Raw genomic sequence first — 25,149 nt, 5'->3', positions numbered from 1 at the left:
GATGGGAATCGTTGGTCAAAATTGATAAAAATGTCTATCCTACTCTTAACTAGAATCACCATAATACCACATTTCCTCCTTGGCAACAAGGGAGATAATTCATTACAAATAATACCACATTTACTCTGAGAGAACCATAGTACTTAAGTTATTTATAGCAATTCATTGGAATAAAATGGGGACTGGGGAGAAAATAAAACGGTTAATAATACTCTTGCCCAACACCAAATGCATGTTATCAAAGCCAAGATAAATTGCTCTTCTATTTTATACGTTTAGATACTTTTGTGTGTGTTAACTTATTTTAAAGCGTTTATTTACTTCGAAACAAAAGTCGTATGAGGTCTGTTGAGTTAGAACAAAAAATGGTGAGTTTGTTTGGACCCTTGATAATGGTGCAAAAATGGAAAATTAAAGAAAATATCGGTAGAAACATAGGCACTCATGCATGCACTTATTGATCCCTGCTGAAATAATGTTATTATTTAAAAAGCCATTCTTAACATGGGGAGGGGTGGGTGTTTTGTACCTATTCTGTACCTTAACCTTACAATTGAAAAAAAAAAACAACATATAAAACTTTAATTAAACTTGGAAATACGATTTAAAAAATAGGGCGGATCCGGATCAGTAAGTGCATTAGCCTATCCAATGAATGTCACCAATCGTGCGATAATGCAATAATCTACCGGTATTTTGTTTCCTTTTCGATTTTTCAGCAATTATAGAGGGTCCAAATAGCTTTAAGGAAACGGCCATTGCTTTTCGTTCTAACTCAACAGACCTAACACTAGTTTTGTTTCGAAGTAAATAAACGCTCCAAAATAAGGTAAAACACAAATAAACTTATCGAGGTAGGTAGAAGAGTAATTTATATTGCCTTTGGTAACATTTATTCGTTGTATATATTTTTTTTCCGCCACTTTTTTTTTTTTGTTTTGTGGGTTCAGTTCTTTTTTTTTTTTTTCAGAAACGAAAACAAATAGGCGCAACTCGAAATAGGAAAAGAAAGAAAAACAAAGTTTGGAGAATAGGTGATTTCTTTCCAAAATAAATACAAATAAGAGAACGCCGAGGGAAGGATCTCTAATAACATTTAAATAATTAAGCGCTAATAAGTTTATAACTGAAAATCTTCTCTACAACAGTAGTACGCAGTAAATATTTCCATTTTCAACCACGTGTTTATAAAAGTAGGAAATAGAATACAAAGATACGCAATTGCAAAAAATAATAATAAGTGTTTCTTATGTAAAAAGAAAAACATTTTTTTTTTTTTTTTTTAAGAATAGTAAAAATTGTAAGGTTTTATATATCTTTTTTATTTTTTATTTCTTTATTTTATTCGCGTGTGAGTTTCGAATCCGGAATTATCCCGTTGGAGCCAGCCATGTGCCAGTCTAAACCGGAAATAAATTCCTATCCAGATTATTAAAAGAAAAAGACTTGCCGCCATTTTCTGTTGAATCAATGTTTATGAGTTTTAAAGCTTCATAGAGTAAGTAAATTCTCTCTCTCGCCTGCTTTTGGTTAATTATTTTTCTCATAATCAATGTATAATATATATGTAATCTTTCAGTTATTGTTGGAATGTTTTATTTATTTTTTATTGAACTGTTTCGTTTCACAACGTGAATTCTTACGACACTCTTTGTTGTTGTTGTTGTTGTTGTTGTTGGAGATATTTATTTTTCAATTCCTTATTGTTTTAATCCGTTGTGTTATATATTTACATATGATTTTTGTTTGTTTGATAAATGGGAAGTTTGTACACTTTTCAGGTATTCAAAAATGAAAAGAAAGCAACCCTTCCTTTAGTTTTGAAAACGTATTTTACTTGTTCGGCGTTTCCGTTTCCCGTTTTAAAAACTATTTATGAAACTAACATTTGTTAGGCTCAAATGTAATTACTGTAGCGTTTTGTTAGTTTACTTTAATCAAACTGTTGTAAAACTATAACTTAAAGGTATGTATATTGTTTTGATATATTTATAAAACTATTTCATCTAAATAGCTTCGAAAACTTTAAATCTTTATATACAAGAGGGTTTGTTAAGGATTTTAAATTACTTTCAACAGTTTAATGACTTCTAAATTCCTTTAGAAAAAGTCCGAAGGATCACAAAGTAATTCATTTGTTTTCAAATTATTAACCAGATTAAATATTTGACTTATAGACGAAGAAACAGAAACCTATTTTGATAGGTTTAGTTTGTGTAATTTTTTTAAATATGGGTTATGTAGTTATTTCTTCTCCCCTACTTCTGTGCCTTTAACTGTATTTTGCTTTGAAGATTATCATGCCGACCATATTGGCGTAAAAAAAATTCTGGTACTAGTGCACTTATTGATCCGTGCTGAAATAATAACATTATTTAAAAGGCCATTCTTAACATGGGGAGGGTGTTTTGTACCTATTCTGTACTTTAACCTTACAACTGAATAAAAAAAAAAATTTAAAAAAATTAAAAAAAAAGAAAAACTTTAATTAAACTTCGAAATACGATTTAAAAAATAGCGCGGATCAGTAAGTGCATTAGCACCAAAATTCTGTTAGTATGAAATGGACAACATTTACTGATGAAATTGATTTTAACATCAATAGGTCCTCATTATGTATTAATGAATTGAACTATTGCTTATCGTCTTTCCAATAAAATTATCTGGGTCGGGAAACTACATGATGATTACCTAAATCGAACTTTAAATTGTCAGTAATTTACGCTTTTTTTTTCTTTTTTTTTTTCTCATTTATTTGGTTAATGGCTAACTTAGCTACGCGATCAATAGTAAAATTAATAAAATGAAAGTAACGTAGACACAAAATTTTCTAAGAAAATATTTCCGGAAAATATGCACGTTTTAAATTTACTTTTAAACTTGGATATTTTACAGAAGGTAATGTCTTCTTTTTTTTTTCACTATATTTTAAAGTTAAACGAAGAATTTCAGAATTACCATGAAAAATTCCTCTTAATAATTTTCTTTTTTATAGCTTTGATTATAGCTCAAAATTATTTCCTCTTTGCCAATTTTAAGGGTTGAAGCCATTTAAATTTCAACATTATAATGCAATATCTTTTTCTGAAAGATCAAAGTGTAGTATCTGTTTTTCAGATGCTGCTGCACTTCATTTTCTTCTCTTTCGGTGGAGGAGAAATCCTTCACGACTGAGACAATTTTTATTTTTGTACCTTTTCTCCACGTTAAAAAACGACCCTGGTGTCTAACTCTGTCCCGTGGGGAGGCATAGTAAATAGGTACAATAAATTATAAATAAAATTCATTACTTTCTGCGCGTCCGTAGAAATTACCTGAAAAATTTGAAAGTGATTTTTGAAATCTTGAAACTGTCCTATATTTATTTACTTGCCTTCCCACGAGGGCAGATGTGAACATAAGATCTGTTTTAAATACGAGGAAAATCCAGCTCCCTCCAAAATAAAGGGAAATAGCACTGTGAATTGAGCCATAAGAAAAATTACCTAATTCTTAGTATTTCGCCTTCACTCTTCGAAGGAAAGATGAACTTTCAGAACAGATACTACACTTTGATCTCAGATAAAGTCAACCGTTAAACTGTCAGTTCGGAATTGTATTTCTCGTTAGGATTCAGATTTTAGGTAGAAAAGTATATTTATGGCTTATTTGTGCTTGTTCAGAAACCAAAGAAAAACTGTTTTTCGGGAACTTTGCTAAAAACAAATTTTTCAAGTTTTTTTTTTTTTTTTTTTTCTTTGAACCTTCCACTTTTTCTTTTTTTCGTTAAATTTATTTTTTACCAGTCTTGGGCGGTTATTCTAGTTAATTCATAATTAAATTTAAATTGGTGTGAATATATATAATTTTTTTTTTTTTTTTAAATTAAGCATTTTGGAAAGCGGTTTAGATTTAAAATATTTGTGCTGTTGTAATATCTATTTAGTACGTTTGATTTTTGTTGTATGTTATTTTTCGGATTCGTATTAAGAAAAAGCTAAATTTGTTCTTAATTCGAGAAAAAAACATTTTTTTTTTTTTTTTTTTTTTTTTATTAAGTGCTGAAAGCACTCCAAATTAAGATTCTGAATTTGTAATGAATTATCTCCCTTGTTGCCAAGGAGGAAATGTATCAATCATTTAAGAAATCAATAACACCTTTGATTACCATATTTTAAATACTTGTTTTTACTTTTTTTTTTAAACAAAACGAAATCTGTAAAATGCAGGTCCAATAACCACAGAAGTTGTAAACATTAAAACTTATGCAATACTTTTATTTCCTAAATTTTCACTTAAAATATTGGGTGAATGTTTACTTTAACGTGGCGACAAAAATTATTTTAAAGGAAATAGTTGGGAAATTAGATAAAAAAAAATAGTTTCCTTTGATTACCTACTCATTTGTATCCTAGTTGAGTAAAAAAAAAAAAAAAAAGTTTTATATTGCCACTAGCATTTCAGCCCGGCGACCCAGCGTATATACACATGAATAACGGTACATATAAAATGCAGAAGTAAAGCGTTACGTAAACTTGCGTTGTGATTTGCTTTTGGCAGGTGCGTTTTAGATATGTGAAGTCAAGTTCTATCGTTCTAATTAATTATTAATTAATAGTAAATTTATTTTAATATTATCATAAAAAATAGTTCCGAAATTTTATTACAGGACTTGCGCCCCACCCTGTATATAAAAATCGATAGAACATTAACTGTATAATATATACGAAATCTGCAAGAATTAAAGTATCATATTTAAGCGTACTTTACTACTGGGCTACGCCGAGCATCCCTGCTAGCTTAGATAAATACTTTTGCAGTTTTAACAAAAGATCTACAATAATATAAGAGCGTCTCTATTTACGCTGAACATCAATGAATGAGTTCCCTGTGAAATTTTCATAGGCCCCGCTGGTTTTGATGAATATCTTAATATTTCCATAGTAGCCATCTCTTACCGCGTGAAATAAATTAGTCTGTTAATTATAATAAACTATAAAACAATACCTGACCATCAACCAACACCAGGCTACCCTAGTCCAAACCTCAGTGGTTTAGTGGGCTGGACCTCTCTAGGAAGTGGAGAGCCTGTGTGCAGTGGAGCTCCGGCTCAGCTGTGTCAATAACCAACGGAATACTACAAACTACTACTACTACTACTACAATAATTTAAACATTAGAATTTTATTAATATTAACTATTTTGATAGCAGCCATCTTAAAGCTGAAAAGTTCAAGATGATAATTTTTTTAAAAATTAAGATTAGAAACTTTATAGTATAAATCAAAACATTGAAAAAAAAAATTAAAAAAAAATAATGTAAGGCAAACAAACGATGAAAACAGAAAAACGAACACGTGAAAAATGGCTTGAATAAGCCTGTTTCGATATTAAGATTTAAAAAGTCGGTGGGTACCCGGGTGTTTTTGGGTGTGTGGTCGGGGGTGGATAAGCGAAGTAAAAAACAAAAACGAACGTTACGTGAAAAATGGCTTAAATAACACTGGTTCAATATTTAAATTTAAAAAATCGAAGAAAAAAAAGACATCTCACACACGATTCAAACCCAAAACGTTTAGATAATGAACCAACGCGCTAATCAACTGACCTAACGCGACGTACATGAAATTTGTTCAGTTTTTCAACTATTTAAAGTAAATCAGGTCATGACGTCATCTGACGCATGCGTAGAACCGCTCGTCGTCACTAGAAGACCGTTTTTGTTGACCCCCCCCCCTGTTGAAAATTGTCGATTTCGGGGTGAAAAAATGAACATTTTTGGCCAATTTTTCGATATCAATATGATACTGAGTTTGTGAATTTTCGTTGTGTCTGTCGAAAGTTTTTAGCAGACACACAAACATACACACATACATACATGCATACATTTTCGCTTTTATATATATAGACTAGTGGGGGTACCCGGCGTTGCCTAGGTGTTTGTGGTGTTAAATAGAAAAGAACTCGGGGGGGGGGGGCCTTAGATCGAACCTGAAGCCCTGAGCGAAGTTTGAAAATAAAATCGGCCAGCCAGAATGAGTTAGTGAAAGATGTTTGAATTTATTTAAGAACGAAATTGACAGGTGCGCGGCCAGAAGTCGTCGAGCGTTACAACGAAGACGGCGTAGGTTTGTTTGTTATAAGCGAAGTAAAAAAAAAAAAAAGAAAACAACGTTAACACTTAAGCAGGAAAAAAACACAAAACTAACGTAAGGAAAACGAACGATGAAAACAGAAAAACGAACATGTGAAAAATGGCTTCAATAAGCCTGTTTCGATATTAAAATTTAAAAAATCGGTGGGTACCCGGGTGTTCTTGGGTGTCACTAATAATAAGCGAAGTAAAAAAAAAAAAAAAAAAAAAAAAAAAAGCAGGAAAATGAAACACTGGTTGAATATTAAAATTTAAAAACTCGAAGAAAAAAACCCAAAAAAACATCTCGCACCACGATTCGAACCCAAAACGTTTACATAATGAACCAAGGCCTTAAGCAACTGAGCTAACGCGACTTACATGAAATTTGTTCGGTTTTTCAACTATTTAAAGTAAATCAGGTCACGACGTCATTTGACGCATACGTAGAATCGGTCATTGTCACGAGAGGACCGTTTTTGTTGACCCCCCCCCCCCTTGTCAAAAATTGTCGATTTCGGGGTGAAAAAGTTAACGTTTTTGGCCAATTTTTTGATATTTTTGGAGCTTCGATGTGATACTGAGTTTGAATTTTCGTTGTCTGTCGAAAGTTTTTAGCAGACATCCAAACATACACACAAACATACATACATACATTTTCACTTTTATATATATATATAGACTAGCGAGGGGTACCCGGCGTTGCCCGGGTGTTTGTAGGTGTGTGTGGTTTTAGGTAAATTAAAACTCCGGGGGAGGGGGGGGTTAAAATTAAAAAAAAATTGTTTTGGTAGGTAAGTATGAGGATCGAACCCGAACTCTTGAGGCAAAGTTGGAAATTAAAGTGTGAAAAAAAAAAAAGTGCAACGTTAACCGTTGCGCCACCGCGAGATGCTAACAGAAACACGTTTGAATTTATTTAATTACTTAAATTAGCAGGTGCACGTTTTAATGACTTAATGAGGTCAACTTCTGACTGCGGGGTAGCATTTCATTTAGTGCGGGAATGCTCCCCCCCCCTCCCCCAAGACATTGGGGGTAGGGGGAAACATTATAGGAAAAGGCCTAACCTACATATGGTGAGCGAAAACTGTTGAATATTTATCTTCCCGAAGTCGAGCAAATTAAATAGACAGGCGAGCTCCGTTGTTAAATCTGAGATATTACGATTTACATGTGATATAAAGTTTTAAAAAGTTGTTAGGCGACTGACTGCTTCTCTGAGAAAAGCCTTTCTTGGACATACACAAAAAAGTGAACATACATTTTCGCTTTTATATATATAGACTAGCGTGGGTTGCCCGGGTGTTTGGAGGTGTGTGTGGAAGCTCTGGGGGGTTGGGTTAAAAAAAAAAGTAAGTATGAGGATCGAACCCAAACCCTTGAGGCAAAGTTGGAAATTAAAGTGTGAAAAAAAAAAAGTGCGACGTTAACCGTTGCCCCACCACAACATGCTAACGGAAACACATTTGAATTTATTTAATTACTTGGATGTAGCAGGTGCCCGTGTTAATGAGGTCAAGTTTGACTGCGGGATTTCATTTACTGCTGAACGCTTTTTTTTTCCCCCAAGATGTTATAGGAAAAAGACTAACCCACATGCGGCGAGCGACAAATGTTGAATATTTATCTTCCCGAAATCAAGCAAATTGAATAGACAGGCGAGCTTTGTTGTTAACTGTGAGATATTACGATTTATATGTGATATAAAAAGTTTTAAAAAGTTGTGAAGCGAGCGACCGCTTCTCTGAAAAAAGCCTTTTGTAGACATATAGAAAAAGCGAACACAAACAAACATACATTTTCGCTTTTATATTTATAGATGACAGTCATCAAGTGGAGAGCATATGTCACCACTTGGTGGGATGACGTGGTGAATGATGCTCTTAACATCATGATTAAGAAGGTTCTCATTAGTGCACAAAGACCTGGCACAGGGCAAATGGTGCGTCGACAGTCAAGGCCTTAGCATATGGGTCAACGCAAGCTCTCTCACTACCAGTTGGTATATGATGGGGCTATGGTAGAGGATGCTTGCTGGTTGTTCAGAAAAAATTCCCGACATATTAACCTTGCAGAACTTAATGCCATTATTAAAGGAATAAACTTGGCAATCCTCACTTGCACTAGATTACTGATTCTGCTTGAATCTTAGCTATTCTTATCAGCAGAGCCAGGTTACGAGCCAAAGTGAGATGCTCATTTGACACTGTCTTGACTTGAAGTGATTAGTGGAGGAATATGTGCTGTTGATGACTGCATTCTTTGTTAAATCCAGCCAAAAGGACTTCTGTCTTTACTACCTTCAAAGAAGCTAATGACAGTTTTCTAATATGTTAAATATAATGAATTTAATCTATTTATAAATGTTGTGTTAAGAGTATTAACATATAGCTGAAAAGCTGAGTGGGCAAGATATCTAGCTGATTAACTCAATGTTGCTGTTAACATAAACTCTTATATTGCATAACCCAAACTCGTGTGACATCTGGTAGTATCTAACAAGTTGCAAGCATTTTAAGTTCTACAATTATTGATTATAATTAGTCTTGTATACGGTCAGACTTTTTGCTTATTAACAGGAAGTCAGGTACTGGATCCTTTATTACTGTTCTCATAACCAATGATTACAGAACTTAAAATGTAATCGGACTTGCATTTTACAAATTTATTTATTTTAACAAGGAGTGATGTTTGAAAAACAGTTGGGACTTTTTCCCTTAGTACCAAAATCAAGTTTGTCATTTCTGAAATTACCTTTTCTCTGTGGACTGCAGTATTGTTGCTAATCCTCTGCAGTTTTAGGAGGTGCACCCACCCAGGCTTTGTCTCTCTCTTTGAGAAGGGGTTTATTGCTATTTTCCTGGTGTGACTACTGGGGACTGCCCAGGCATTTTTGTAGGCTAGAGTGTTTCATGTTTGACTCCACTTTCCATCACCTCTTACCGTGAAGAAATAAATACCTAGGCACAATGATACTAAAACAATTTGTATTAACAAGGGAGATAATTCATTCCAAAATTAATTTTGTCATGCTGCTCAATAAGTCCATTGATAATTTCATTTATTGTGATAACTTTTTTAATGAATAGTTATGAAAATAGCCAATATCTTCAGAATAACAACTACTAAAACCCAATATCTACCAACCAGTTTAGAGGAAGATAAAAAGTATTGGGGAAGGGAGTATTTTACTTCAACTCTTAAACTGACTTTGCCTTTACAATGTTTATAGTTTACAATTGATAGTGGTGGCTAAATCTGTGCAATTTAATGGTAAAAAGTGATAGTCCATGATTTTGAAAGCCAGATTATAATTATTTTTGTAAGTTTCCAATTATTGATTGTTTGAAAAATTAAATCCTAAAGTTAATCTCTAAAAGGAAAAATATTTTTACACATGCAAAAAAGTTATAATGAAAAATGTTTTCACAATGGTTTCAAAAACTTCAAAGTTCAGCAAAATTTGAAAGTAAATTAATTTAAAAAATTCCTTGAAAGATAAATATTAGTTTTCTGAGACTATTTCAAAGATTAAGTAAATCCTCAATTTTCTACACACTTGCTTAATTAGCCCCAAGATGCAAAAGTTTAGTAACTGATTTGGTCTCCCACAATCAAAACAAATAAAATGGTGATGCACAAGTTCTATGGAAGCTCAAAAGATCAAATTTTATTTTTAAATTTATAGAGGAATTGAAACATTTTATACTGTAACTACTGTATGTTTAAAGATTATTAAAAGTATTCATTAATTTAGTTAATCCTATTTGTAATAAAAAGGGAATTAAAATATTTATTTCCCATGTTACATGTTTAATGTAATGAAAATTAAATTAATCCTTTTTAAATAAAAGTAAAAGCGCATTTTAAGTGAAAACAATTAAAATCCCTGATTATACTGCCAATTTATTCATTGAAAAAATAGGCTAAAACAATTTAACTAGCAGAACCCATGTACAAAGATCCTACCTGAAATGATCTGTCTTCAACAGTCGGGCACTGGTATCCACTAGCTGTCACTGAATGCCTGTGTCAAGGAGTAATCACTGGTAGTTAGTGCTGTATTAAGGCGTTTACTGGTGGACCTTGGGTGCCTTTACAAATGTCACTGTCGGTTCACGGTGTAGCCTCCATTAGACTGCTTCGAAATGAAATTGAGGTGGCCAATTTTCATTAATTGCGTAACACTGACTTTGGCCATGATTAATAATTGCAGACAATGTTGTGCCTCATTAGACTGCTCTGAAATAAAATCTGTCTTGAGTCATGTTGCTCTTTTAAGGTGGTTAGTGTCATTTTATGATAGTGGCAGTCACTGTCAGGCACTGTTGTTTTAGACTTTTATTAATTTATTAAATTTCTGGAAACTCTACAATAGTGTAGTAAATAATGGACAGTCAACAATTCCCCTACTATCCAACAACCATGAGGTTGTTTGCACAGCAACCGAGAAGGCTAACATGCTTGCCAGTCGGTTTGCCTCCAACTCCACACTGGACCCGGCTAACCACCCCCTCCCTGACTTTCCTTTGTGAACAGACGCCATGCTAGACTATCTGAAAAGCACCCCTTCTCAGATGCATGCTAACATAAAAAAAACCTTGACACTTCAAAAGCATGTGGACCTGATCTCATCCTGGCTGTACTATTAAAAAAATGCTCCACCGAAGTAGCTCTAGTTCTCTCCAAACTTTACAACAAATGCCTTAATGAATCTTGCTTTCCTGCCTGCTGGAAAAATGCTTCTGTGGTACCAGTTTTCAAGAACTTTGGCGAAAGAACTGGCCCATTAAATTATTGCCCCATTACATTCCTCCCACTTTTCGCCAAAATATTTGAGTTTATAATTAACCAAGCTCTAGTCCATCACCTTACAGATGCTAAACTTCTGACTGACCAACAATATAGATTTAGGCAAGCCCGTTCCACACAGATATCCTAACTATAATCTCTCAACATTTATACCATTCACTGGACAAAGCAGGGGGGGGGGTTGTAAAACGATAGCTCTAGATATATCTAATGCTTTTGACCGGGTATGGCATGAAGGTCTTCTCAGAAAAATTAGATCATACGGTATCACTGGACGAATACTCAACATAATTAAATCCTTCTTAGATAAGAGAAAAATCCAGGTTGTCCTCGACAGTCGTGCATCTAAACAATATGATATAAATGCGGGAGTGCCTCCGGGGTCTATCCTTAGGCCTTTATTATTCCTAATATTCGTAAATGACCTCCCTGACAAAATTGTCTGTGAGATGAGTATATATATGCTGATGACACCACACTCTATAACAGGCACGACAGGAAAACAAATGAACACATATCTAAGGAAATGGCAGAAACACTAGAGGATGACCTCCAATCTGTAGTGGAATGGGGACAAAAATTGATGGTCACAATCAATGCTGCCAAGACTAAGCTTGTTCCTTCAATAATTACAAGAAACCTTCTCTACCACCAATAGCAATGGCCAAAGATTCATTATCTGAAAGTATTTCTTTTAAACTCCTCGGCCTAACACAGAAAACATAGTTGGAACAATTACATTGAGAGCATTGCCAGGACCGCCGTGAAGGTGTGCTCTCTCTACCATGCTAGAAAGCTACTAATGCCTGAAAGTATTCTATACTTATCCTATCCTATAAGGCCACCATTCACCCATGTATGGAGTATTGTTGTCATATTTGGGCTGGTGCATCTGCTACTAGTCTCTCGCTCCTAGACAAGATTCAAAAGAGTCGTCAACCTGATAGGTCCTGAACTGTCATCTAAACTTCAGCCTCTGTCCCATTGACGAAATGTTGCATCCCTCTGCCTGTTCTACAAGCATTTTAATGGTGAATGCTCCGAACTGCAAGCACTTGTACCCTCAATGTAAATACCCCCCCCCCCGACAAGCAGCCGAGTCCCACCCCTACACAAGAGATCTCTAGATGTAAGAGAGCTTTCTACTCCATACTCCAGTAATTTCTTCCCCAAAACTGCAAGACTTTGGAATTCCCTTCCAGGCCCCTGCTTCCCCAACTGTACTGACATGCAGAAGTTCAAGTATAATGTAAACCGACATCTTGCTGCCCAACTCCCTACATAGTACCACTATAGCTTAGGTCCCTGATAGTAGCCCCCTACATCAAAGTGGCAATGTGCCTTGTTTGGGGTGAAAATGTAATAATAAAAAAAAAATATCCTGTGCTTTTTTTTTTTTTTTTTTTCTTATTGAAGTTCCCATTAAATGTAACTTTATATGGTCTATAAATAATAATGTTATGTTTATCGTAAATTGTTAGGTGAAAGTACCCAGTAGTCATAAAAGTTCTTGTCCATATTCCATATAAACCCATTTTGAACCAAGTAGAATCTTTTTTTTTTTTTTTTTTTTTAACACCAAATCAAATTGGCATTAAAAAAATGTTATGTACACAATTAAACAATACTGTATTTGTGTAAATAATAAAAATTTTTTTAAAAAATGAAACTTACCGTTAAATGTTTTTAATATTTTGAAAATCTATGCTGTTAGTATAAACTGTATAATACTTGTGCATGAACATTTCCTTTTTACGTTAAAATAATTAAAGCCACAAAACCACTGGTGCAAATAAAGAAAACCTGTAAACATGACTGCCAACAATTATTAACAAAACTCTGGTTCGCTAAGAGGAACATGCTTACTTGCTAAATACTGATTAAAACAAATAGATGTAATAATAGTAATACAATAATGGTAGTTCTGATAAGTAATAGCATTAAAAGTAGTTCATCAATATCAGGACTTTATATGGTGAGGTATTGGTTTATAATAATTTAATAATAATAAGAAGAATTCCGAAATATCTATTCTGTGAATTTATCGAATAGCCATAAAAAACAGATGTAGGTATGCAAGTAAGCACAGAACAGAAAACGAAATTGTTAGTAATAGAAGCAATAAGAATAACAGTGGAAGTATGTCATTTTAGGTATTACCTGTGTATAAGTCGACTGTAGATTCTAGATAAGTTAAATGGTCTGTCTTATGGCTCTTTCTTGCACAGATACTTTCTTTTTTTTTTTTTTTGTAAGTCATATTATAAATTGTTTCTCAGTATCTGCAAGAATAATGAATGCATTTACGCAAGTGTGATCTATTCGATTTTCATATATAGAACCGACATGTTGCACACTTACATGCAACGCAAATGTTGTTAATCAGACATTCTGATCAATGACATGCTGTATGACATGCCAGGTGCAGTTACTGTTTTTAGACATAATTTATGTTGCATACCGTAATAACTTAAACGCATACATTGCACGAACCGTAGTATACTGTAATGTGAACGCATATGTTAAGTGCCATTAAATGGTTTTATTAAATTGTTAAAACTTGTTGAACTTAGGGGAGACTGACATATCATAAACACATTTCCTTACCTACTAAGAAAAAACCGTCATATCATTACCGAATACATCATATCAAACTTAGACCTATAGCCATGTCTAGAAAGTGAACATTGCGAGAGCTAATCCAATAATCATGAAGCCTCCCACTGAAAAACTGAGCATGTGCTTACATGCTGGCAAACATTGCAGTGGGGTTCAGAAGGAGTGCGATTAATTACTAGGATTACCGGTATGTATAGAGTGCACAAACAAAATGGCGTTTTCTATGTTATGATCGAGCGCCAAGTTACTCATTAACATTTCCAAAAACATTACCTATGTATAAGTCGACCCCCCCCCCTCCCAAATATAACCTTAAAGTCGTTTTTCAGAAATTCGACTTCTGCACAAGTATATACAGTGGTAGTAATATTTAGCAATGTAAGCGCTTTGTCGGTACGAAGGCAGAAAAGTTATAAAAAACTTTGTTACACCGGTCTGTCTGATGAGGAAAACATCTAGAGACAGCACCGTGTAATGTTGCTAGTCTGGGCTTCCATATATGTGACTGCTACCCAATGTCATAAGGCTAAGTACAACTATAAGACCCGGTAATTTTGCGGTTTGTGAGAGAAATCTAAAGAGGGGGAAACTATTTGGTATTACCTACATGGGATTACGTAGCTGAGAAAGTGAGGCATGGAGGGCTAATTTATTTATTTATTTTTTTTTTATTTTTTTTTTTATTTTTTTTTTTTTTTTAGAATTAAGATGAAATGTGCGCATTTTAGCTTGAAGACACTACGGTATTATGTTTGAATTGTGAACTGTAAGTGCACAATATTTGCGAAAGAATGACCTCTTTGATTTCTTATAGGTTCAATAGTTATAGAGGAAAAAATATCTTTTTATTATAGAGATTAAATAAAATATGGTGGGTGGGATGTAAATCCTGTCTGTTTGTCTTTTACACTGTTGCCTGTTCACATGCCTATCTAAATGAATGGTTATTAAAAATAATACCATTTACAAGTTTTTTTTTTTTTTCTCTTTTAATCATCATCATAACTTCTCACTCCATCTTGAGATCCATCATCAGTCAATGTCTGATGCATCTCTCAGCTCCACAATGGAGCATACCTTTCTTAGAGGACAATCTGTAAGGATGTGTGCAATAGTCTGTGCATCGGTGCTGCAGGGACACCAAGCATCCTGTACATAGCCCCACTTGTGCAGGTTGCTCAGTGTTTTGGCAACCTTCACTCAGAGCCTGATTGAGCGTCCCTTTTTCCAAGGGAGTTCAGAGCCTGGCAGAAGAGTCTTGTTGTTGTCTTTGACTGATTCATTCCATCAACGCAGGAGTAAGGATACCAGTGTTGTTTGTCAGAGGCTTGTGAGATGGTAGTCTCTGCAGCACCTCTTGGTGTTCAAATAGGGGATGGCAATTGTCATGCTCTGCTTATGCTATCATCTGATAGATCTGCGGCAGAGCAATTCCAAACATCCTATAGACAGTTGGCAGGTTAGTCAATTTCAGGTTGCTGGTAATCGCCCTGCATGCCTTGTTGAGCTTGACATCGACTTCTGCAGCATGAGCAGAATGAATTCATGCTGTGGCACAATATTCTGCAATCGAGTAGCACAGCGCTAAAGTTGGCAGCCATAATGTCTGTGCCTCAGCTCCTCCAGAACTGTTAGTGAGTCGCGAGCAACCTGATGCGCAGCGATAGCTTGTGTAGTTTCTCTAGGTGGGTTCTGTATAAGTGTCCTGTCGAGTGTCATGCTGAGATAAGTTGGGTATGCTGTGTTTTTCAAGACTTTACCTCTCCTGGTGATATTGAGCTTCCTTTGGACTAGGTGGTTCTTAAAATGGAATGAACACGCCTTAGGTTTACCTGAGTTTGAGTTGAGATGGCACTTATCATAGTATGTTTACAGCTGCATGAGCACTTGTATCAATCCATCTTTTATGACTTGGTATTTGATTGGGTTGCAAGGCACATGTCATCAGCATAAACCTGCGGACAGAATGTTATATATACCAAAGAGTGAGGGGGCCAGAACTGAACCTTGTGGGAGGCTGTTCTTCTGTGCCTTTCTCCCACCGCCATCTCTACATAAAATTGACAATTCTTTTAGAAGGGATTCAATGATACAAACTGAGAATGTTTTTATTTTTATTATTATTATTTTTTTATTTTTTTTTTTTAATGATCTTGGATTCCAATTTTTTTCAATTTTATTTCTGTTTTCCAGATTGTAAGAAATTTTTTTTTTTTACACTGGTGTTTACGCCATCATGCGCGCAAGGAAAATATATTACATTTGAAATTTATACAAGAATTGTTAAAATCACAAAATATTTTTGCAATTACAATAGAACCTCAGGATTCCACATCAAAAATTAGTAACAAAATACAGTACTGTATACAATACATATGTATATAATCAAATAACGTTATAAATAACACCATATGGCGGGGCAAATACCGTAACCAAGGACTGGGAAAACATTGTATTCCACATTGTAACCTGAAAAAAACGATATCCTAGGGCCACCGTAGTCTAGGGTTCTACTGTATATTATTTTTAAATATTGAATAAACAATGCTAAATTCAATGATAATATCATTAGTTTAAGAAATTAATTTTTCTTAAAGGTATATTGATTTCATTATTTTTTATGTTCATAAAAAAATTTAAATTGCTTTACGATGCTTTATTTTCATATAAAAAAAAAATTCTTTGTTTTTTTTTTTTTATATTTCTTTAGTACTTAAAACTTTAAAGGTATTTTTTTGTTTACATAAAATACATTTTCACTAAGATTAAAAAAACAAAAAAAACAATGGGTTTATTCTGATTGTTTGATAAATACTGATGATTTCATTAAAATTGGTTGATTTTCTTAAATTTTTAAGTGAAGGAAATGTCAAAATCATAAATTTTGGGGATTGGCCAGTCATTTTGCAGATGGCTATTAGAGGATTAGGGTTTTGGTCATTTGTGAACCTTATTTTTAAGGCTTCATCTAAACCTTGTATATGATGTGACGGCTTTGTACTTTCATAATTTACTATAGAAACAAACATGGACTTGTAATAGTATCCTTTAAGTAATAGGTCACATTTTTAAATTTAGAAAATCCACTAGGATTCTGTTTAAAATAGTAAATACTTGATAACTTTTGATGGTGAGATTGCATCAAACTATTTTATTTACTAACAGTTCCGATTAAATTCTTCAAAAAGATTTTTACTTATAACAACTATATCATGTGCTGACATTATTTTGGAAATTTGTTTTGAGAATTTTTCTCTAAATTAAGACTTTTTCACTTGAAATTTTAAAAACCTTTTGATCTAAAATATCTGCAAAATGGAAATAAAAAAAAAACATGATCTAAATTTTAAAGTAGATCATGTTGCTATATAAATTTAACATAGAATAATCAATGGACTGAGGGGTAATTTCTATTTTGGTTACATAAATTACTTTATGGAATTCGTTTTGGCATTATTTTGAAACAATTTATGTTAACCGTTTTTAGTAGTTAATAAATTTGTTTTTACCCCTGCAAAGTTTAATCATGCATGTGAAATGCTGTCATGAAAAGCCATCTGGTAAAATAGTTGCCATCAGTGAAATTGATGTTTCACATTGCAATAACTCCAGAACTATTTAAAGATTAGCGAATATGCCCAGGAGGCCAGTTAAAAGGCGTGGTTAAGCACCATCAAAGCCAACGTTACATCTACCTATGGTACACAGGTTGACGATGTTTGCCACTGGTCCTGAAACTGGCTGCCCATAACTATCTTGACCATTGTAGACTGTTATGTGGTTTATCTTCATCTGAAATGCTGTCTGTTGTATGAGAGGCTCAACCTATTCTGAATAAATGCTGATGAAATTGATATTTAGTGGTTCTTAAAAAAATTGTTGTAAAATTAAAATTCTTGATTAATTTATTATAAAAAGTATTAATATGGATTTTGTGAGGCTCGGTAAAGTTTGTGCTATGATTCACATATGTAGGGCAGTTTGCAATGGCATTTATAAGTAAACCACTTGTTGCTGTGGGTAGTAATATTTTGTTAAATGGGGGAAAAATCTGAACTTTTCATCATAGAATCATTTAATTACATTGACTGAGGCATAAGTGTTCATTCTCTATGTATACAGTGTCCATTTAATCTCCACTTTTTTATTTCATGGTCCATTTATATTTTTTATTTTTTTTATTTGGAAAAGTTCTGCTGAAAAGTTTAATGATCAAACATAGCAATACTTTAAAAATGCATTCTATGTTTGTAAAAGATTGAATTTTGTTTTTGTAGATTATGATGTAGAAATGAAGTATATTTAAAAAATGACTGTGTAGCCATAAGCTGCTACACCATATAGGTAAGTTCATCAATGGCTGTCTATTGGTTTGCTATGCTTTAGTTTGAAATACTATTTTTGTTGCTAAATGTGCAGATTTTATAGACGTATTTTCCAAATGCATCTGTTCTTTTCTTCTAGAAAGTATTGCAGTATGATTGTTTGCTCACAGAATAAAGAAAATTGAGATTTTTTAAAAACTTTTCTGAAGTTAGAAAATAAACTATGAAATATTTTTTACAAATAGAAACCATATGAACCTTACGAAAAAAAAACAATTTCTATTCTGAAAGTAATGTTACTCAAGTTTAGAGACTACACTTCTGTGATACACCACAATTTTGTTGACTAATGCTAAACTAGATGACCTTGACTTGTTGGGTCAATATTGATACATTGTACATGAACGTTTACATTTTGTAAAGGTAAATTAGATATTTTGAAAGTACATTGACTTATTGGTAGTTAACAACTATTTACGAAACATTTTTATTTCCATTTTTTTTTGTTCCCAGTATATTAAGTTTTAACGTTTTGCTGCCTTAATTTGTGATAGTAAAATTGAAGATAAGTGTATTATCTGTACAGGGATTGAACTCTGTCTCTTTAGATTATGAGACTTTATTTTTTTATGTCCTACTTCAACTCATTCCCTTCTCACCTATTTACTATCTTCTAATATATCGACGAAACAAGATTATCAGTTTTAGTATTATGTTGAAAATCTTTCAAAATTGTCTGAGCCAGTCTAGATGTTGTTTGCAGATTATTGACAATACCACTTGCTGGTATACTATTATATAGTTTTTTTTTTTTTTTTAATTTTTTTTTTTTACATAGGCGTCACCACTTATCAAGACCGATCGGCCACTCAAGGATAAGGGTTAAAGAGTGTAGAGTAGTCAAAAGGACAATATAGTAATCAATAGTAATGGAAGTTCGGTAAATTTGTTAACTTAAGTGGAACGGCTCATCAGAAACTTGTTCACGTTGGACTTGAAGACAACCATATTATAGACAGCTGGAAAGCAGGAAAACGGAAGACAATTCCACAGGCATGCAGTTCTAAGAAAGAAGCTTTGATCATGGAATCTATGTTTACGTTTAGGCACAGATAAAGAGTGGGGAAAATTATTGATAATGTTTTCAGCTAGTCTAGTGTTTCTTGTGAAAGTTTGGCGAGGGAGGGGACCATAGATTGAAGCTCAGTCGAACACTTTCCATGAAAATAATGATAAAGCAGAGACAACAGAGACAAACTTGCAACATCTCTTCTGTGAGATAGAGGTTGCAGCGAAGAGAAAAGGACATCTCCCACCAGGCCACAAAGTCTATTTTGAACCCTATCAAGGCAGGACAAGTCTTTTCTAGCAGCTCCTACCCATATGTGGCAACAGTATTCCATCCTTGGACGTATCTGGCTCTTATATAGATAGAGAATTGCATCAGCAGTGAGATATCTACTGGATCGATAGAAGGATCCCACCATTTTTCCAGCGGCCTTGGCAACAGATTTGATGTACGTATTCCATTTAAGATCAGGAGTAAAGGTCAAGCCCAGAAGCCTGTCAAAACTTGAGGCCTCCCCAAGACGAGAGCCATTCATTTTAATTGATGCCAGATGGGGATCAGAACATTGATGATGTAAAGATAGAAGCTTGGTTTTAGATGCATTAAAAGTAACCAGCCACTCCTCAGAACATTGATGATGTAAAGATAGAAGCTTGGTTTTAGATGCATTAAAAGTAACCAGCCACTCCTTTCCCCATTGTACAACGTGATCAAGATCAGAGGAGAGAGAATCGGAGAGAACTTGGTCGTTTACTGTCTTAGATGTGCTACCATAGATGGTAGTGTCATCAGCAAAAATGTCTATGAATGATGTAAGGATGTGATTTGGAAGATCATTAATGTAGATCAGGAAAAGAGTTGGGCCCAGGATGGACCCCTGAGGGACTCCAGCATTTATACTGTGAGCTTCTGATTTTTGCCCATCAACTACTACTCTTATGAACCTATCAGAGAGAAATGATTTAATAATTGAGAAGACATTTCCAGCTATACCATAGCTGGATATCTTGTGAAGTAAACCTTTATGCCATACCCTATCAAAGGCCTTTGATATGTCAAGAGCAATTGCCCTAGAAAGGTTGCTTCTGTCGAGAGATTCGCTAATCCTATGAGATATAACTGTAGGCACATCTGCTGTAGATCTAGCAGAACGGAAACCATATTGTGTGTCCCTAAGAAGGTTATTTTTGCTGAGATGGTTGATTACTTCTCTATTTAACAGATTCCAGCAACTTACTCATGACGCACAGGAGACTTATTGGCCTGTACTGAGAGGGGGATGAGCGATCACCTGAATTCTTAAATACAGGGCCTACTGATGAGATTTTCCAGGGTGATGGGAAGCAATTTTCCTTAAGACAACTTTTAAACAGTTTTGTAAGTATGGGTGCTAGTTTTGGTTGAAGTTTTTTGAGTACTATAATTGGAATACTGTCAGGGCTGGTTGCTTTACTGGAATCAAGGTTTTTGATTAGCTTGGCAACATCACATACAGATATTTGTATATCACATAGTGTGTTTTCTGATACAGGAGGAAATATTAGGGGTTGGCGGCCTTGGTCGCAAAGGGTAGAATTAGCTGCAAAGTTCTTTGCAAAGAGTTTGGCTTTGTCTGATGCTGACGAGATTACCTCAGGTCCATTGATGATAGTTGGGATAGAGCACACGCTTCTGTTCAGGATTCTGTTTGCAATTTGCCAAAACTGGTGGGAACCAAGCCACTGCTCAACTACTTTGGACTTTACAGACTGAGCATACAACTCTCTTGCGTTCTTCATTACTTTCTTACAATGGTTGCTGGCAGTCCTGAAAGCACCTTTAGTTTCCATACATCTATTACGTTGGAAGCAGTGGAAAAAGTGATTTCTGTGCGCAATAGCAGCAGCACATTCTGGAGAAAACCACGGCTGGCTGTTAGGTTTTTGCTGGAACTTTTCGAGGGTATGAAATTGTCTATACCTACAATTAATCATTAGGTCAGGTCTTGTACTATAGACGACACATCCTTTTTAAACATGGAACGCAGAGGAAGATCCGATATGAATGTACGGAAACTATCCCAGTCAGCCATAGTGTATCAATATACTGTACGATGGAGAGGTACGTCTGAGGACTTATTACATTTCATTTTTATCTTAATTGATACAACTGAGTGGTCGGAAGATCCAAGAGGAGACAGAAAGGAAACTGAACATAGTTCAGGGCAAGTTGTGAGAAAAAGGTCAAGGAGACTTGCATACTGGCCGTCATTGTCGGGCACACGGGTGGGTTCATGTGAGGTCATAAGCAATGGAGAAATCATGACAGAATCTCCCTTCATCATCAGTCTTGTTTGAGTGGGTCAACCATTCCACATTGTGAACATTGAAGTCTCCACATACGTGAATGTTAGCTGAAGGATATGCTGATAGAACTTGGTCAATTTTCTCAGATATGCTTTTAAAGATAGTAACTCCGCTGTTATGGGGGCGATAGAGAGTAAATATAAATGCCGTAGTGTGAGCTAAAGCACATATAGGGTAAGTTAGGATCTTCTCTGGAGATGTCCCTATCACATGGAAAGCCATCTTTTATATAGGCACATATTCCATGCCCATGGCGATCTTGGGGGTCAGATTTGGAAGTTAGGTTAGAGTATCCTTTAATTACGAACTCATTTAGGGAAATAGTCTGTCCAATTCCAGTTTCGCTTAAAAATAAAAGGTCTGGTTTAGTCTCCTGTAATTGGGCTTCAACCTCTGGAAGGTTAGAACGTAGACCCCTGATGTTGGAGAAGGAGACATGGTAGTGGGGCCTACGTTGGAAGTTTCAGATCCGGGTTTGTGTATTTTTTATTGAAACTTGTCATGATGAAATTTTGGAGTTTGTGGACTAGGTCGTCAGACTTGCTTAGAGCAGGACAGAGAGGGGAAACAAAGAGAGAAAAATAACAAAGAATTTTTTTTTTTTTCTTGTAGCACATAAGGTAAAGCCGTAACAATTACCCACTAGTATGGCATCGAGAGGCCCCACCAGAGACTACTGCATGGTCCAGAATCCATTCACCAAATAGCAATACAGCAGCCCCAGTACTTTGCACCTGCTGATAGGACAGCCTCCTTAGTGGTTAATCCAAGGTTCGGGTCCCTGATTATCAGGCGGATAATGTCAGCCCAGATAAAACGTTTGCCTCCAGCACCCTTACTAATGACATGGCTACAATGATAGACATAGAACAGAAAATTTCCGCCATCTCTGTCGACTGTTCACGCAAAATACTGCCAACCTAGAATACAGCTTTTTCTTCTCCCTTTTTCAGAAAAGTCACTCATTAAAAAAAATGAGGACTGAGTGACAAATAAAGAGAATACCACCAAATCGATCTTTAAGTAGATGGTTTTCTTTATATATTTTATGAAATAAAGAAAATAGTCTGTTTTCTTTTTCCTCCTAAGTTATCATTATTTAATTACATTCCTTGAAAAGAGTTTTTTACATGTAGTTCAAAAACTTAATTCTGTAAATATTCCTAATTTTTCAAAAGTTATGAGATTTGAACTTCAAAATTGGCATTATCATATGGCAGTATATCTTGCAATATGTCAGTAATTGGTTCCAGGATAAGCAAATTAAGTTAATTTACAAACTTATTGAATTTTCTTGTAAATCATTGGGGTAAAATATTAAGTCATAAATGATGGATAAAAAGATATATGCATATGCTTAAACTAAACTGGATTTCAATTTTATGGGTGTTATGAGTGGCACTGTGAATGTGATGTCAAACAGTAAATATTGGCACTATCATGAAAAGCACCAATGTTCACCTCTTGAAGATTGTTACATAGAAAATCAGATTTTTTTATATTTCTTTTTGTAGGATTTATGACGATTAAATTTTACATTTTTATATGATTTTATACTTTTATTCTTGTAACATGTGCTTTTAATACTTTTCTAGTGATATTATGATTTCAGTATTTGAACTTAAAATCAAATTTATATTTTTTCATATTTTTGACAAATGACATATAATCTAGAATAACTCGAACTGTAACTTCAGATATGCCTGAAAAAATTATTTGAGATCGAGCCAAATCACAAAATTCAGTCATTTGTTACATTTAAGAAATTCTGCAATGGATAAACATTACATAGTATATATGTTCATATACTAAAACTCTGACCATTACTTGCTGTTTTATATGCTTGTCTTCAAGCACAACAGATAACCTCAGCATCTGGAAAAATCCTTTTTGGTGTCATAAATTTTTAAGTAACAAAAGGATGTCATCTATAAAAACCGTTATCAATGTGTGTTCAAACCTGGTAAGATTCTAAACTGGGACCCCAGTGACTGATTCCAGTGCTCTACCAGTTGAATCCAGAACCTTCTAGTGGTCAAAGAGAAGGAATTGTGTTGCATTATAAATGTTTTTCATTTTTTTTGGGGGGGTGGGGGTACTTATAATTGGAAAGGCATTGAATTATTTTTAGGACAGTGTATTATCTCAATGCAAAGTGGAAATCGCTATTTCCTTTATCGAAAATATAATTATATTATATATTAGCCAGTTTTGAAAATGTAACTGGCGATTAAGCTAGAGAATTTCATCTTTGAGTATTCGTTAGGTTATTGCAGTACCATGGAGATGTGTAAAAACACAAAGCAACATCAATTCCATGCAATAGTAGGATCCTCACAAGGATGATGTGCGGAAAATTTTGTGTAGTTCAAATGCCATATATATATTTCCAAAACTTATTACCTAATTCTCTTGCGTATCGAGCACTGTCAAAATAAATACTGAAAATATTTGCATAAAATTTTATGTAGATACATAAAACAGTGTGTATGTATATATATATATATATATATATATATATATATATATATATATATATATTTAAACAGTTTGTGTGTGTGAATATCCAACAATTAAACTATAGGTCACATAACACTAAAGTTCTTAGGAAATAATATTCATGCAACAAAGATGGTTTATAGCGAATAATATCCTTGTTTACATGCATGTATATCATGTATATCGCATACAGACATTGGCAAATTTACATGCAAAACGTCCATTTCCACAAGCCAACATGTTTGTTTCTTATGTGCATGTGCATATTCGCTTCATTCCTTCAAGTTGTTTAGAAAACATCAGACTGGAACACTAGATGTTTTGATTTCAATTCTAGCTGATGACACTAACTCATTTTTTTCATGTCTTTGTATTAAAATAATAATGTAATAATAATAAAAATGAAATAATGCACAAATTTTACTTGTTTTGAATTTGTAAATACGAAGAAAAACTTTTATATGTTTATTATTCATTTATCAACTAGACAAATATTTTAGAATCAAAAATTCTAATGCTTCTGAATGCAAGCATGTTTTTTATTTTTATAAAAATCATGAGCCAGTTCAAATATATGAACCCTGACCTATATATCTTTATTATTCCTTGACTGATTAGATTAACAATTATGAATCTCAAAGAAATATTCAGTGTTTTTTCAGTATATGCACAGTGTTACATTTCAGATAGGATTTCAAAGTTAAATTGTTAGGTGGAAGTGCAGAACTGTTAAAAAGCCTCCCTCTTCATGTTAAGAATGACTTTCTAAATGACACTTTTTCAGCATAATTTGTATACTGCACAAGTATAAAAAATTCTAACGTTCCAAATGCGTGGATTTTTTTTTTTTTTTTTTTTACTTTACATTTACGAAAACATATCATTTTTTTTATTTATATTTATACATCAATTAGATAAACAAATATTAATACCAAAAAACTCCAAATTTTTATGAATGCGTGCGTTGTTATTACTTTAACTTTTTCTAATAGAGCTTTCTTACGCAGAACAATACGACAACACAAAATACAGGTTGATTTAAAAAAAAAATTTTTTAATCCCTAATCAGATAAAATATCTCATGTACTTTATATTTTACATTTATGATAACAATACATGGACTGTTACCTTTGACACTTTGCTTACAGTAGAATAATTAATTTCCGTGAATATGATTTTCATAAGAAAACGTATCCACCTCGTTTTCATACAAACATATTCTAACGTTTCCAAATGCTTGTTTTTTTTAATTTATTTTTAAAGAAATAGGCATTTACATTAATTCAAATATATGCCGACATATCTAATTTTTTTTTTTTTTTTTTTATTATTCTTTAACTGATTAGATAAACAAATACTAATTTC

At 33.8% G+C, this 25,149-nt stretch overlaps 1 protein-coding gene across 3 annotated transcripts in view; it reads left to right on the top strand.

The window, feature by feature from the left end:
- The first annotated feature begins 1,360 nt into the window (after positions 1 to 1,360).
- Positions 1,361 to 25,149, top strand: part of LOC145268230 (nuclear pore complex protein Nup98-Nup96-like) — a 153,955-nt gene continuing 130,166 nt past the window's right edge. The window contains exons 1-2 of one of the 3 annotated variants that reach the window (XM_080123550.1): positions 1,453 to 1,498; positions 17,824 to 17,890. The gene's annotated coding sequence lies outside the window, so the exon portion shown is untranslated. Of the gene's footprint in view, positions 1,499 to 1,677; positions 1,967 to 17,823; positions 17,891 to 25,149 lie in introns of those variants that run through there. The other 2 variants (XM_080123548.1, XM_080123551.1) reach the window with 2 other exon arrangements.

This window comes from Euprymna scolopes, chromosome 43 (assembly GCF_053919585.1).
Source record: "Euprymna scolopes isolate OS-2025 chromosome 43, ASM5391958v1, whole genome shotgun sequence".
Taxonomy (NCBI): Eukaryota; Metazoa; Mollusca; class Cephalopoda; order Sepiida; family Sepiolidae; genus Euprymna; species Euprymna scolopes.
This window is presented reverse-complemented; position numbering and strand designations above follow the sequence as displayed.